General features: G+C 40.2%; 1 protein-coding gene and 1 non-coding gene across 5 annotated transcripts in view; one reads left to right on the top strand and one right to left on the bottom strand.

Annotated features, from left to right (window-relative positions):
• GRIA3 (glutamate ionotropic receptor AMPA type subunit 3) overlaps positions 1-16173 on the top strand; it is a 311476-nt gene that overhangs the window by 13500 nt on the left and 281803 nt on the right. The window lies entirely within an intron of this gene.
• Positions 12864-12970, bottom strand: LOC127485104 (U6 spliceosomal RNA). The gene has a single exon (XR_007912277.1). It is a non-coding gene; the product is annotated as a U6 spliceosomal RNA (small nuclear RNA).

Here is a 16173-nt window from a genome sequence, read left to right on the forward strand (position 1 = left end):
AGTCTCTCCTGTCTCTGACTCTAGGTTTTATCATTTGTGAAGTGGAGGAGTTCTTCTGGAGGGGCTCTGAGATTTCCATCTTTGATATCCTATCATTAAGTCTTATCTAATTTTTCAGTTATCACCTCACTTCATTTCTTACTGAGAAAAGATCATTCAAAATAGAGCCCTCAAATTCTCTTATAAGAATTTCTATAGCTAGAAATTTCTATAGCTAGAAATTTCTCTTCATATTCATCTATTCTTGGCCTTCATGACACTCTATGATCCTTGCTCATCTCATCTCTTCCACTTACAAGCTGTGAAACCTTGAGCAATTCACAATAACTTCATTTTCCCTCAGTTTCCCCAAATACAAAGTGAAAAAAAAAAACAATAGTTCTTACCTCCGAGAGTTGTTGAGAGCTTTAAATGAAATAATTCACAAATCCACATAAATCACATAGGATAGTGCCTGGCACATATTGGATATTACTATCAATATCATTATTAGTTGAAGAGCTTTGGAGCTTTTCGTCCTATAAACAGAAACCTAGTTTCATCTGAAATGTAAAATCTCTTGTCATTTGAGGGATCAGATTTCCTTCCTGAATAGCTGGCTTCTGAGCCTTTCTAGCTTTCAGTTCTTCCCCAAACCCAAAATTATTTTTGCCTGCCAACAAAGCCATCAAAGCACCCCTTCAGATCACCAGTCTACCACCCTGCCCTTGTACATCTCTATCCATGCATCCAAACTTGCCCAGCCAGTTTGCCTCTTGACAGCAACAGCTACTCAGATATTCTGTGGTCAAAGAACTCAGCAATTCATATTTCTTCATAATCTAAAGGCTAACAGATTCAAGGAAAGCCTAGAATCTTCTTTCCCAAAGAAACTATATTCATCTGGAATTCTGTCTGCTTCCAATCAAAATGAGTCATCCTTTTGGCTCTTTTTATGACAATTCATTATCCAACGGTACACAAGTAGCCCCTGTGACTTCCAAGAGACCCAGGGGACATCTATTTGTACTCCTAAAATTGATTAGGAAGAAAACACTTAGGCCAAGCACCCAGGGGACTGGCTCTGCAGTCAGTCCTCATAAATTTTGTCTTGGAAATGGGGCTGCCCACCGATGGGCTTCAGAAAAAGCTCCCTTTCCTGCAGGAAGCCCCCTCACTTCCTTGGATGCAACAGAGCTATTAGTGAGCAAGATTTCTTCCTTGACCCTGGAGTTAAAAGCCCAGGGCACTGAAGAGAGAAGCATGCCATACTGCCCATTCTCCTGGGGAGAAGGCATTGCCCTGGCACACACATTGGCTACATCTTCCCCTGGTTCTTTCCCATTTCCTGGTGACACTTAGCAGTTGATAATCATTTTAGACTCTTGTCATTCAGATGATGAAAGCTCAACAGAGACCCACCTTTGGCACATCTCTGAGTCTAAGAATTCTTCATCTAAATATCATAGACTCTTACAAGAGATCAGTCAGCCTTGTGCAAGACCTACCAGTGGTGTCCCTCAGCATCATGGCTTCTTTCACACCTAACTCTTACTGTCCCTAATTCTTCCTTCCACAGACTATAGATCTGTAAAACATGAGAAGAGGAAAACAATGAGGAAAGGTGACCTTTCCCCTGGGTAAAAGACCTGGTACTACCCAGCTCTTAAATCACTAACTCCTGTCTCTTGGGTTTTACACCTAACTCTCTGGAAGAAAGGATTATTCTTTGACCCATGCCTAGTGGAAGGCTGTTTTTTATACTTATTTAGGGAGCCATCAAAGGGCAGAGAATGTCTCTACACTGGACTCTCTGCATTTGAATCTTTCTTCTCTTACTAGCAATATGACCTTGGGCAAATTACATAACCTCTCTGAGCCTCATTTTTCTCACCTGTGAAATGAAGGTGCATTCAATAGTAACTATCCTTATAATGTTACTGTAAAAATTATGAGATTATACATGTGAATATTTACCACAATGTCTTGCATATAGTAAGTCTTCAACAAATGTTAACTATTATTAACGCAGAGTAGTGAGGTGGTTGATAAATGGAGAAGAGGAATCAAATTGGTGAGAACCAAACTGTGAGAGATTTTTCTCATGTGTAGCCATCCATATAGCTCTACAAACTAGCTGGTAACCCCTGAATCTGTAGCTGAGAAGAAGCTGGATGGGGTAATTTTTGAATACGTACTGCATGTCCTTGGCATTGGAGATTTGCCTTGAGACAAAAAAAGATAGAAAAAGAAATAAGTGATAAGATACCTAAAAAGCCAGGGCATACATACTTCAAGGCCTAAGCATACCACCATTGAATTGGAATTGTCTAGAAACCAGATCCCTTCTGATTTTTTCCTCTGAATAACATATGAAATTATTAATTTGAATAAAACCACATAGGAAGTAAGATGATAACCTTGGCACTTGCTGGCTTGAAGGAAAGAACAATTTTCTTTAAATGTAGAGTCCATTTTAATGTACTTGAAATGAGAGAGTGGCAAGCTAGATCTTGAAGTTTTTCACTCAGACAAGGAAAACTGTGCTGCCAGTTGAACTGGTCCAGCCATGACTTTTCTGAGTTCTTTAATTGCATGTGATGTGTAGATGGAAATTTAGAGCATATCCATTTGAGTGGATGGATTTTCCTCATTTGATGGTGCTTGCCAAAGTCAAACTGCAAGTAGCAAAAGAAGGAGATATGGAAAAGCTGAAAGAGAAATTTTGCTAATGTGATTTTCCAGCATTTCAGTCTCCATTCTCTCCAGAGCAAAGGTTAACTAGCTGATTCTACAAGCATAGATTCACCAGAAAGGATTCTGCTGAGGACCACCAGGCAGTGCAGACTTTCCCCACCCACTCTGGTTCTCAGTCTTCTGCAGCTGATCTAACAGCATGCCATCTCCAGCAGGCCAAAACCTGGGGGATGACCAAAGGCAAATGTATTCCCTCCAGATCCCAGGAACCCAATGCTCCACAAGTACTACCTTGTCTCCTCATTTCTTACCCAAGCCCATTGCTGTGTTGTCTTAGGGGATCACAGATCATATTTTTTAGCTGAGGAAACTGAGGAACAGAGAGGCTAAGTGAGTAGCCCCAAGTCACACAGCTATTTGATAGGTGAGCTGGGATTAAAGTCTTCTAACATTAGGAACTTCTCCAAGATGCCTTGCCAACACAATGCTTCTCCTCTTAGCTTTCACTGCTGCACAATGATATTGCATATGACAATGACAACCCTGTCAGTTTTAAATAGGTGGCAGAGAAGATGAATAGATGCACAGCAAATGAAGCAGAAATCCAGTAAAGTGTGAGTTTCAGGGGCCATGGTTAATAGCATCTTCTATTCAGCACCTCCAGTGTTAATCTGTAATCATTTTACCACCTTCTGATTTATAGTTGGGAATGAGCAAAACAATGCCATCACATTCCATTATAGATCACAGACTATTGGCACTAGGTCAAGTAGTTCTAGTCCAGCTACGTCATTTTGTGGATGAGTAACATGAAGACAAGAAAGGAGGAGAGATTTGCCAAATGTAATGTATCTCCCTTGTAACAGAGTCAAGATGAGAATCTAGACTGGCAGATCCACAGAGTGGGCTATTTTCCACCATGCTTTTCATCTTACAGGCAGAAAACTGTACTTAATATTTCAGATTTTATCACTTTACTATTTTCTGTTTCTCTAATTGTTGCATATAGGTAAGACATATTACCCCAACCTGATTTTTTTTCAAATTGTAAATCATTTGGTGATCTTAGACATTAAAGTGTAATATTAATTCATGTTCACTGTGAAATAAAAAAATAATTAAAGACATTTATTTGTTTGAAAAGCAGAGTTACAGAGAGGGAGAGGCAGATGCTTCATCCAGGTTTGCCATGTGACTGCAGTGGCCCAAGGATCTGGGCCTTCCTCTGAGGCTGCTTTCCTAGGCACATTAGCAGGGACCTGGATCAGAAGCAGAGTGGCCGGGACTCGAATCAGTGCCCAAATGGGATGCTGGCGCTGCAGATGGTGGCTTAATTCTGTACCACAGTACCAGAATCAAAAAAATTATTGATGGGAAGACTCACCCAGGTAAAGTAAGAATCATACAAAATTGAGTTTTACCATATGCATCTGCATCTTGCATTTTTAATTTATATTATATTGGCAACATTTTTCCTTTTTTTCCCCTTTAAAAGTCCTTTAATTTTTTTATTTTTTGATATGTATAAATTATTGTAGCACAGTTATTTTATGACATATATGTATATTTCAAACCAGTATCCAATTTTATGTATGCAGGTGGACTCCCAATTCACTAAGGATTACAATTATCCCTCATCTTCCTATAGTACCTGCATACAAGCACAGTTGTGTGAGCATAGTAATAAATGCCTTCTGACTTTCCATTGCCTTGGTCTTTCTGAAATGACCCTTATTTCTCCACCAGATAGGGCAACAAAAGTAGCAACTTGACCTTCCATTCTCTTTAAGGCGCATGCTTTATAACTCAAGACCAGCCATAGAGCAATGACGGTTATGCTCAGAAACTTGGCTCTCAGGGTTCCAACCCGAGATCAGTATCTTTCTAGTCTTAAAGCCACAGGTAAGGAACTTCATGCCTCCAGGCCTCAGTTTTGCTGTCTGACTAATAGAGAAGATAGTGGTATTCACCTCATAAGGTTGTGGTAAAAATTTGATTATAAAATATACAGAAAGCACTTGGCATATTTGAATACTCCAAAAATATTAATTGCCATTCTTATATTTGCCAAAGGAAAAGGGCACCAGACTTGAAGTTAGAAAACCTGGGTTCTCAAAATAGCTAGGATAGAGGCTTTTCAGTGTTCCCAATACCAATGATAAATGCTTGAGGTGATGGGTATACCAATTAGCCTGATCTGCTCATTACATATTGAATACATGTACTGAAATGTCACACTCTACCCTGTAATATGTATAACTTTGTGTCAATTAAACTTTTTACATTATACTTAAAATTTCTGAACTAAAAAAGGAAACCCAGGTTCTTGTTTCCTCTTTACTATTATCTAACCCTCTGACCTTGCGTGAGTTGTTTTTACTAATGTAGCTCTCAAAGTTTCTTCATGAACAAAATGGGGATGATAATGCCTTAGCTGTGTGCCTTGCAGGGATGTTATCAAGATCACATGAGCGAATAAATGTGAAAGCACTTTGAAAACTAAGAAATGTGATTGTTAGGTACATGCAATTACCTGAAGTGGATGATTATCTCATGGGAGGACTGAAGATGGAGATGACCCAGGAGACTAGTCTGAATATACTAAGCCTTGGGAGATGTCTTGACAAGAAAACCCTCAGTGTTGCAAAGCTAGACCATGACAGACAGAAGGGACCTTAGAGATCAACTATGCCAACATATTTATGTTATATGCAAGAAAAGAGATTGAGACAAGAGAGCTCAACCTCATAGAGCCAATCAGAACTGCCACTAGAACTCAGTTCGCCTGATTTCCTAAGAACAATCCGAAAGCAATCATTGCAGCTCTTTGTTTGTTGACCGTTATTGAAAAGGGAGAAAAGAAAAAAAAATCCAGTTGCCTGTGGATATCATGTAAGTGGGACCTAATTAATTGGGTGTTTGTGGCCAGAATAAGCCTCCACTACATTTCAAAATGCCAACTTCATTGCAGGTGAGGGAGAGTGAGGGGGCAGGAAGGTAATGGGAAGGGTTCAGTCAGGTGCGGAGAATGCCTTCAGGCTTGCCCAGATTCCCAAGAGACTTCTGTTGTCCCAGCAATGACCACTGCAGCAGATGGCCTCTCTCCGATGATTCATATTTATCTTCGCAGCCAGTTCTTGCTTTATGTGTTTTTGGAAAACTTAGTAAAGTGGATGAAATTGCCAGTTGCTTGAAACTACAATTGCCAATTGTTTGAATGGAGTACATAGATTACAGCCAGAGTGTTCATTTCACCCTGACACACATATGGTCCCACATCAGGCAAGGGCTATGTCCCTGATGGCAGCTCAGATATTGCTGCACCTCCTGAATAATATCTCTCCAGGTACTCGGTAAATATACACGCTGGGTACTTTCATCTTTACATTATTTTAGCTGAGATGAGAACAGGTAAACCCTTCCGTCTGATAACCTTTTCAAGTTCACTTGCACAGAAGGTTATGCTAAAAAGAAACAAGAAAGGAGTTTTTCAATAGCAGGCTCCAAAAGTGACTAACAAATCCTATCTGACAAGGCAGCCCCTTAAGAAATGTAGTGTGAAATGTGTTAATAGAATAAGCCCAAATGAGGTTTTACTGTCCTTAGTTTCAGAATTTTGGCTGCCTTCCACAGCTGCCACCGTGGTCCAGACAGTGTCCATCCAGGTTCATCTCCTCCCTCCCCCAACCCGGAAGTGCCCCCTTTCTGCCCTTTAGCCTAAGGGGACCCTATTGCCAGTGGCAGATCACAGCTCTTCCTGAAAGTGCCTTCCTACTTTGGCCAGGGAGTACTGGAGAAAGCAGTCACAAAGCACCCTATGTTGTAGCAGAGACCACTGACCGTTGGGCCTAAAATGTTCACCAGGCAAGAAGCATCCCCAAGGGGGCCCCTTATGTCTGTAGTAAGTGGCCATAGTCCACAAGATGAAACGAATAGGGAAGCAGCCTTGCTCACCAAGCCCTGTTTTGCCACAACAACAGGCTCCTACCCCACCCCCACCCCCACCTCTAGAAGCTTGAAAGGAACAAATTTCGGGCAAGTCAAAGTCAGGCCTACTTTACCCTGTGGGGAGTAAACATATGGAACCCCCTCACCTAGAGCTGGTGCCAGCTGAAAATAAATAAATAAATTCTGTCAGAGAAGGTTCAATGCATTTATGACTGCTAAGGCAATGATAGGTTATTAAGGGAAACGAGGCTGTTTGGGGATGTGTTTAATCTCAGAGCTCGAAATCAGAGGACAACGAGATCCTCTGACAGCCTCAGTGAATGAGTGCTGAAAACACACACGGTCTGAGAATTGTGATTGTGTTTTCCGGTGAAGCGGGAAGTGGGGCGGAGGTGGGAAAGGTGTGGTATTTCGGGTTGGTTGGCTCAAACTGAGAAGCTGAGATGGCTGGGGCTGGTTTGTGCAGGGTGATACTGTTCAAGGCCTATAAAGGAATCAGTATGTTATGGAAGAAAACGTTCTTACTTCCCGCACCTGGCCCTGCCACTATCAACTAGCTGGGTCATAGGTCACTGCCACATCTTTTCCTATTGATAAAAATAGAGGCATTAGACTAAGTTACCTCCAAGGTCCTTTCTAGCTTCAACTATGTTTAATTCAGATCATCTCATGGGAGAACTCCGCCCTCTTCCTTGCTCTTCCTCGCCTTTCGTTGCTAAGGAGCCCAGGGCATTGAGGATGCTCAGAAAATGCCCCTAACTCTACCAAGGCATTGCACTCAAGTCTGGTCTCCACAGCGGAGGCCCACACTCTGGAATTTATATTTCATGACCCATTCTCCCACTCCTCAAGTCCCTTGTAAGGACGGCATGCTGTTTAGATAATATGGAGTTTTCTTTTGTTCAGTACAGTAGGCAAACTTGGGCTCCAAATATTAAAAGCACCATTATGTGAGCTTTAAAGCTGGAGCTGACCTGGGTTAGAATTCTGGTTCTGCCTCTTCTCTTCCAGCTGTGTGGCCCTCAGCAAATTACCTAACCACTCTGGGCTTTGGTTCATAGTACTATCTCCCTTATACGTTGATTGTCAGGATTAAATGAGAAAAATCACACTGGATGCTCTGTTTGATGCCTTGCACATAGTAAACGCTGTCGCCAATGGGCATCCTTCTCCATCCTCCACTGCATAGATGCTGAGCTAAAAGCCAATACCAATCAATCGATACACATTGTGCTAGTAATCAAGTCCATAACTTTCCAGCCATGGCAAAGTATTGGGCTTTTCAGGGCTCCTGTATCCCTGAATAGGGGGATGAGGCAGATATTATTACTCTATCAATTTTACGGTTAAAGGATCAGACTCAAAGAAGTTCAAATGTTGTTTCCAGTAAGTGGCAGGGGTGGGACCCAAACCGAGGCTAATACTGTATTCTTTCCGTTCACCATGCTATCTCCGTTTAACTAGCATTATAAGGGAATGAGTGGTTCCATCTAAGCTAATTTTCCAGATAATTGAAGCACACATCTTTCAGCAGTGCAAGTGCTCTTTTTATTTTAACCATTTTCAAGAAAAACTTTTGACAATGCATCACACACCTCCACGCCTTATTATGCAGAGGATACAAATCACCATGCTTTTTAATCTTTTTTCATAGCCTTCTATCTCTTCTCTCACAGTGGCTGACAGTGTTCCATCCTTGCTAGATTACCCAAGATAGCATATTAGAAATGGGGTGCTCCTAAAAGAGGACATACAGAAATGTGACAGCTGACAGCGATAGAACAGCATGCAGAATCACCAAGTCTGCTGCTATTTCGTGTAGGAGCAAACATTTCAGAGGGCAAATAGACTCACAGACAGCAACTGGGTGCTAGAATTGAAGTGCTCAGTAAAGACCCAGAACAATCCATGGAAAACTGAACTGTGTTCATTTGAATGCACTGAGATACAAGGGGTATGGGGTTATGGGAGAGGTCCCTCCAAGCCATCAGTACTGTTTCCACTGATACTGTTTAGAAATGCCTGTGCCTTGTGACAATTAAAAAGCAGACTTTAACAGCACATCACTGCCTTTCAGTTCTCTACAGTGCACTGGGCAGCCCACTCCCACCACCCCTGCCTAGATGTGCCAGTGCTCTACTGTGTTTCAAAAAGCAGAGAAGGAGCTTTCCATTTTAGAAAGATTTCAGTCTCAACTGGTTCAAGAGCTGGTATGTCTAAAGGGCTAAATCTTCACTGATCTGGAAAACGGAGCCCTTGTGAGATGCATAGCAAATCAGTATGTGTTTAGCCTGTCGCTCGCCTTTTCTCCGTTCCACCTGTAATTTCAAAGGGGAAAAAAAACTCTACAAGCACACCCTCCAAAGATTGCTAGCCTATTGGCCTACTGCAAGCATTCGGATCTTTTGAAATTCCAATCAGAATGGGCTCTGCTTTGCCTTCTCCATCTCTGTCTCCTCTGACCCGGCAAAGTTTCCCATCTTTCATCCTGTCACTTAGCTAATGGTGTGTGTCCCTCTTGCATACATTCCATAGTCACCAGCTTCTTTCAGTAGTGGAGTCGTCAGCGAGATGCTCGGCAGATGGCTCACTGGCTGCTGTTCTTGTCCCCTCACTGCAGCAATCTGTTGTTCTAAATCAAAATGTTAATGAAAAATAAAAGAACGCAGCGCCAGTCTCTGTCTGATTTAAATTAATATAGAGTCATACCTTTGGAGGCAGTTTTTACTGGCACGAGGTTCTCCATACAGGCTACCCATAGTGTGTGTGTGTGTGTGTGTGTGCGTGCATGTGTGCTTCTGTCTAATTAAAATGAAGCACTTTCATTTATCTGAGTCTCTCTTGGTACCCTCAACCTGTTCTTTTTAATAATAATAAAGGCCTAACAAACAGTTGATTTCAGCATTCCAGGGAATGGCATCTCACCTGGTGGAACATAATTTGGAGAGATATTATATGTGATATGTAATTATAAACATGCTTTGATTAGATTCTGTCTTCAATACTGAGATGACACATTTGCTAAATGCTTCAAGTGCAGCTCTAAGTTAGGCATGCCGTTATTGAAATCTCTTTCAATCCATTTGTTTTAAAACTGCTGGCAAAATCATTGCTAATTTGCTACTTTATTTACAAGGGCCCTTCACTTTCTGTGTACTCAGCACACTGTTCATTTCTGCTGCAGCAACAGGACTGCTCTCCTCTTGGAGGAAAATGTATGTGTCTGCAAGATCATCTCTGCAAGACAAATTTCAACTTCCGTTTAGAGAAGAAGGGACCACAGTGATTTGAACACACCTGGTGGGGGGAAGGCCTTTCAATATCTTCATTTGCAAAACAGTCTAGGAACAGAAAGAGTGGCAGTTTCAACCAATTCCAGATGACCACACCTTTCAGTTTGTTCTTCATTATGACCACTTTGTAGGTGCTAACAATAGTATTGGAAATAATAGGAGCTAACACAGTGCTCCCTACATACCAGGCATCCCTCTAAATGATTTATACTTATTTACTCTTCCAGTCATCAAAACTACATATGACTTAGATCTATTTCTAGATGAGGAAAGTGGGTATGCAGAAGTTAAGTCATTTGGCCAAGGTCACATAAATGATGGAGCTAGAGATGAACACAGACAGGCTTAAAGCCTTCTTTTTTAACCATTATACTATTCCACACTGTGCTGGAAGGACTATGAATTCTAGCATCTTTGGAAGAAATCTGTTGTCTTCTTTCAGATTGGTAGGAGGGTTTCTTTGCTCAAACTACTATGTAAGTTACAGGTGGGCTTCTACTTTAGTGGGGCTTGCTCCTTGATGAATGCATGTGCTATTTGCATGTCTCACTGCTATGAAGACTAAAGTGAGCCCGGTAAATCAAACTGAGGCAGGCAGAAGAAAACCCTGCCTGGGACTTTGGGTAGGATGTGAGACTCAAGTCTTTAAGTCAAGCATCTCGGGGATGTGCACTAGTCTGCTCAACAGTCCTGACAAGGGAAGGCCAAAAGAGGCAAGACCTACAAAGTCCACATCCGAACCAGTAAATAAAAAGGGACTCCCTGCTAAGGACACAAGTTAGATCCCTCAGCTTCAGGCTCAACTCTTTTCCCTACCTGCAGGCAGTACCACCATACAAACCCAACAACACTGAAGATCACCTTTTCTCCTGATTCTCAAAGGCCAGCTCAACCAGAAAAGCAAAGAATATGAGATGGTTCTAATTAGATATATAATATATAATTATATGTGATATCAAGCCCAGTGATATACTGGGGTATCAAGTTTTACTAAAGAAAAAAGGTCCTAGTGGGAAGAGATTGAGTAGAGAGGCAATTATTTCTCTCGCTAAACCTCACTTTGATGGTTGTATTTTTCTGATCTTTACTGGAGACTAAATAAAAATACAAGTTTTGAAAAGGATGTTATCAAACAGTGGGGTGGGCTGGGAGCCCGGTATCCTGGGTTCCAGTCCCAGCTCAGACTCTTAACAAATCATGACATCTCTGGATCTCAGACCCTCTGTGAAATGAAAAAGCCCTGTGAGGGCTTTTCCAACATTAAATATTATCTGATGAAGCATCCCTCCCACCTCCACTTCTTAGGGAAAAATGATTCTCCCCAAAGAAACAAGGAAACTCAGAGGATGATTTGACCAAATAAAGCAAATATTTGAGCTGTTTTGCAATGTTTCTGAGCAAGTAACTCAGATCACTAGTCAGTAGATTGCTTTTTGGCCTGATCTCTCCCAGCTGAAACCATTAAACAACTGCTCTCCCTCCAAGTCATCACATCAAGGACTTATTGAATCCCTGAGAAGAAAAGGACCTCAAAGGTCATCTTTTCCCATCTTCCCTCAAGGCTGGGCTCCTTTTCGTCTAAACACAGCCAGTCTAGGTGGTGGGGCCAGCATCAGCTTTGTATATAGGAAGAAAAAGTGCTGGTTACTTCGCTGGATGTCATAGGTGCTAGAATGGACCATCTAACTCTGGCCCCAAAGAGCTCTTCCCTCCTGCTCCCTGATGTCACGGTACCTTGAACAGAGAGCCTAGACTTTCATTCTACACTGAAAATATTTAAGATACAAATTCCCTTGAAAGATGTAGCACAACATATCTGCAGATTCTATCATGAGAGTAGATTTCAATAGGGAAGAAAGCCAAAAAGAACATGGAATTCTTGAAAAGACTCAGTTTCCCAAAGTGTAATATGGAGATAATAATATCTACCACACATAGTTGTTAAGGATAAAATGAAATGATCATTCAAAGGCATAATTACAGCATGATTCATTTAAGTATATTTTCAGCCCCAAATCTATAATATCATCATAGTTTAATTGCTTTTGATATGTTTATCTTTAACTCTGCTTCTTGAACACTTATGGGTATGAATGACATAGATGCCCAGGTCTGTAGCCACCAGTACTATTTTTAACTCTCTTAGCCATCCATGCAACTAACTAAACACCTGATTCAGACATCAGCCAGAATATCAATTGTCAAGCAACAGAAATGCCCACCTAGAGCTTGATTGACATTTGAACCCACAAAGAGATCAGTTCCATGCTAATAATTTGAGAGAAGCCAAGATTTTCAAGATTGTCCCAATTTAGCCCAAGCTAAATAGGAGTTCCAGGTGGTTCCCCTAATTAATTGGTCCCAACAACAAATAAGCATGCACAATGACTTTCTTGAAAAATGTTCCCAATGTATATTTCATTTAATATGGGAGAAGAAGGCTAACAAAGTAAATGCTAAGCTCAGTATGAATTCTAGATTTAGAGAAGATAGTAAGCCCAAGTGCTTTTCAAAGATAACGACAGGAAGATTGGAGGTTAGCACCTGATCATACTACTGGATGGCCTTCAAGCCCCTGTGCAATTTTTTACACTATTATCTTGAATGATATCAAGTTTGGGACAAGGTCTGGCTCTGTATGTGTGTGTGTGTGTATTTTATGTGTTTTATTTGTAAATAACAAATTCTTTTCTTAAAATTTTTATTAGTATATAGTAATTGTACATAATTATGGGGTGTTGTATGATTTTTTTTTAACACTTAAGAAATTTTATTGAAAACAAAATACAGAAACACCAAATTCTCAAAGTAAAACTGACAGCATCTTCCAGAACTTTGCTAGTACTGCACCATTCTTGTCACTATCAAAAAATAAAACCAAGTTCTAAATCCAAAGTAACAAATGAACCTGCTGGTAAACATTCTTTTCATGGTCCTAGTTCCTACAAAAATATGGAACGCTTCACAAATTTGCGTGTCATCCTTGCGCAGGGGCCATGCTAATCTTCTCTGTATCGTTCCAATTTTAGTATATGTGCTGCCAAAGCGAGCACTGTTGTATGATATTTTAACACATGTATGCAGCACACACCACTGTGTTTGTTTTGGGAGGTGTTAGATTGAACAGGCTGATGAACTCTAAAATTCATTATTTTCTATCATAAAAACAGGAAAAGTTTGGGATCAATATATCCTTTTGTGCCTTTCCAAAATGCTCAAAACTCCCTATTTTTTAAATCATTTTCAACCTGCTTTTTTATACTTTTTTTCTGCTTTTTCTACTTCTTTAACTCCTATAATCTGGGAATTATGTGAGTTGCCTCCATTTTCTATCCCACAATTTGTATTCTTGCTAATATATGACCAATTTTCTTTTGAGTTTGCCAAAAACCTTTTTCTTACCCAATCCAAAGGCTACTTTTCACTTTTTCATCTTCCTAAATCTCTTTGAAGCATTCAACACACACTGGTTTTATCTACTCTTGAGGTGCTGTCTTTCTTTGGCTTCTGAAACTGTACTATCTTGTTTTTCCTCTGATTTTCCACCTACTGCCTTTTTGCCTGTGATATCAGACAAGTCTTCTTTCTGGGCTTGAGTTTCTTAAGTAAAATAAGGTGTTTAAACAGGATGACATCTAAGGTCCTTTCCATATCAAGCATTCTGTGGTGAGAGAATTAATGAGATCATGTTTTTGACTTTAAAAGGTTATAATGTTTTTAATGTTGAAGGTTTTGTAGCTAATCCTGTCTACTGTAGTGTTCCAGTAATTAATGCAAGTTTTACAAACTTTGTAAGGCTGGGTCTTTGATGGTTTATAAATATCTAATTTGTGTTTGATGTCCTTTAAGAGTGTGTATACTTGAAATATCTGGATACTACACTATGTCTTTTTTTGAAAATAGATGCAAGGCACATTCTAGAACAATATCCTGTTGCTTATGCTTTAATATTAATCCTCAAAAATGTATATGGGTCAGAAATGTTTTATATTGTTCAATTTAATTCAGATATTTAGAAAATGAGGCAACAATCTTTTCATCCAAGTAAAGGCATTATGACCAATCATATGAGCCAGAATTCACCAATGTGATCAATAAAGATCCACAAGTAATATATTTGACACCTTCACGCTGAATTCATATGTTACACACAGGTAAACTGTAGTGGTTCAGTTAACCCTTAGTGTGTGTCCATGTAACATCACTTGAAGATATTGAAGAAAACATATTACTACTAAGATTTTTTTCTCCACCTACGCTTTACATGCCATACCTGATGTTCTCAAGAGTTTTCTGAGACCCTCAGGCAAAAGATTGGCTATCTATACTTACCTGGCAGGAGAGATACCATGATCATGAAGATTGGCCATCTATGCACTTAAAGCCATACTCACAAATGCTAGCATAAGAAGATTCTCTTGTACCAATTAAAAGGGAGGAATGCAATTCCCGAATCCAAAGGATAGCAATAAATATAATCTTGGTAATAACAAAGTTGGACAAAGAAAATTTTGAGTGTATTAAGTAGAAATTGCCCACCCTTGCTAAAGAAGCCAGTCAAGAGTGGGGATAAGTATGGGGATAAGCAAGCCATATAAAAAAGTAGCTGAGGTTATTATTGTTATTATTGGTGGTGGTGATGTTATTCATCAAAGCACATGTGATTTGAATGACCTTGCACACAAAGGAGTTCTCTTGATCCATGGAATATGAATGTGTCAGTCTCTTGATGAGGCATGATATAACATCACCCCTCCTTTAATAGAAGAAATTCAATGACATAACCAAAGTTCTAAGAGTCAATTACTTAGTCAACAGGCCCCCAAATCTATATCAAAAATTCAAAAACTGTTAATTTATATAAAATATGATAAATGCTAGGTGCCACTTCTCACACTTACTCTCTTCTTTCCTGCTTCTCCCCTTTTCTCTCTCTCTCTCTCTCTCTCTCTCTCACACACACACACACACACACAAGCTACATAACACCTAAGTGATTCTCAAAATCTTCTTGATGAACTGATTTTTATTATATAATCTAGTTTTGTTATTGAGAATCATCAGGGATCAAAGTGTTCAAATGAATAGACTCGGTATTCAAGCTGATAGAGAACCACTAACCATGCAATATAAAATTTACCAATTCTAAAAGTCATAATAAAATAAAATTTACTCATGACTAAAATTATACTGTGCATAAAGTTTGCTTACATTAGTGACTCAGCACTTCCCCAAAAGGACTTCCTGCCATTAAGTAAAAGGCACCATATTAGGAATGACAGGACCATGAAAGTCTGTGTTAAGTAAAATAACTGATCTCTGTGTCTCTGCAGAAAGAAATAACCCAGAGAACTTTGAGAGTAAACATTGTGAGAATCATTATATAAATGTTTTTAAAAATTGTACCCTTGGGGACCGGCACCATGGCTCACTTGGTTAATCCTCCGCCAGTGGCGCCAGCATCCCATATGGGTGCCGGGTTCTAGTCCCGGTTGCTCCTCTTCCAGTCCAGCTCTCTGCTGTGACCCGGGAAGGCAGTGGAGGATGGCCCAAGTGCTTGGGCGCCTGCACCCACATGGGAGACCAGGAGGAAGCACCTGGCTCCTGGCTTCGGATCGGCGTAGCTCCGGCCGTAGTGGCCATTTGGGGAGTGAACCAAGGTAAGGAAGACCTTTCTCTCTGTCTCTCTTCTCACTAACTGTCAAATAAAAAAAAAATTGTACCCTGAGATTGCAAGCTCAAATATTCTTGACCTCCTTTTAATTTCAAATCAGAAAACCCAACTCTAAGTTCTTAAAAATAATAATGTGGTATTTTATTTTATAGCTAAGAATGTTTACTTCTCTAGAAATGTCCACATATTTGGGGCTTTTAAGATATTACCCTAATGAGGTCAATTTTACTATATTGCACTGTCACAACTTTAGGCTTAAATGGAGTCAACAAAGTGCCATTTTATCAATCAAGAGCTCCAGGTGGGATGGTGACAGGGACAAAGCTTTTGTTGTTGTGTACCAAGAGTTATATTTAGGTTTCTGGCACAAATTAATAATTTATTGATAATATTTTATAAAACCAAGGCATTGTCCCCACAGTCTTTTTTTTTTCTTTTTTTTCTTTTTGACAGGCAGAGTGGACAGTGAGAGAGAGAGACAGAGAGAAAGGTCTTCCTTTGTCGTTGGTTCACCCCCCAATGGGCACTGCGGCCGGCACGCTGTGGCCAGTGCACCGTGCTGGTCTGAAGCCGGGAGCCAGG

Source organism: Oryctolagus cuniculus, chromosome X, assembly GCF_964237555.1.
Source record: "Oryctolagus cuniculus chromosome X, mOryCun1.1, whole genome shotgun sequence".
Lineage (NCBI taxonomy): Eukaryota > Metazoa > Chordata > Mammalia > Lagomorpha > Leporidae > Oryctolagus > Oryctolagus cuniculus.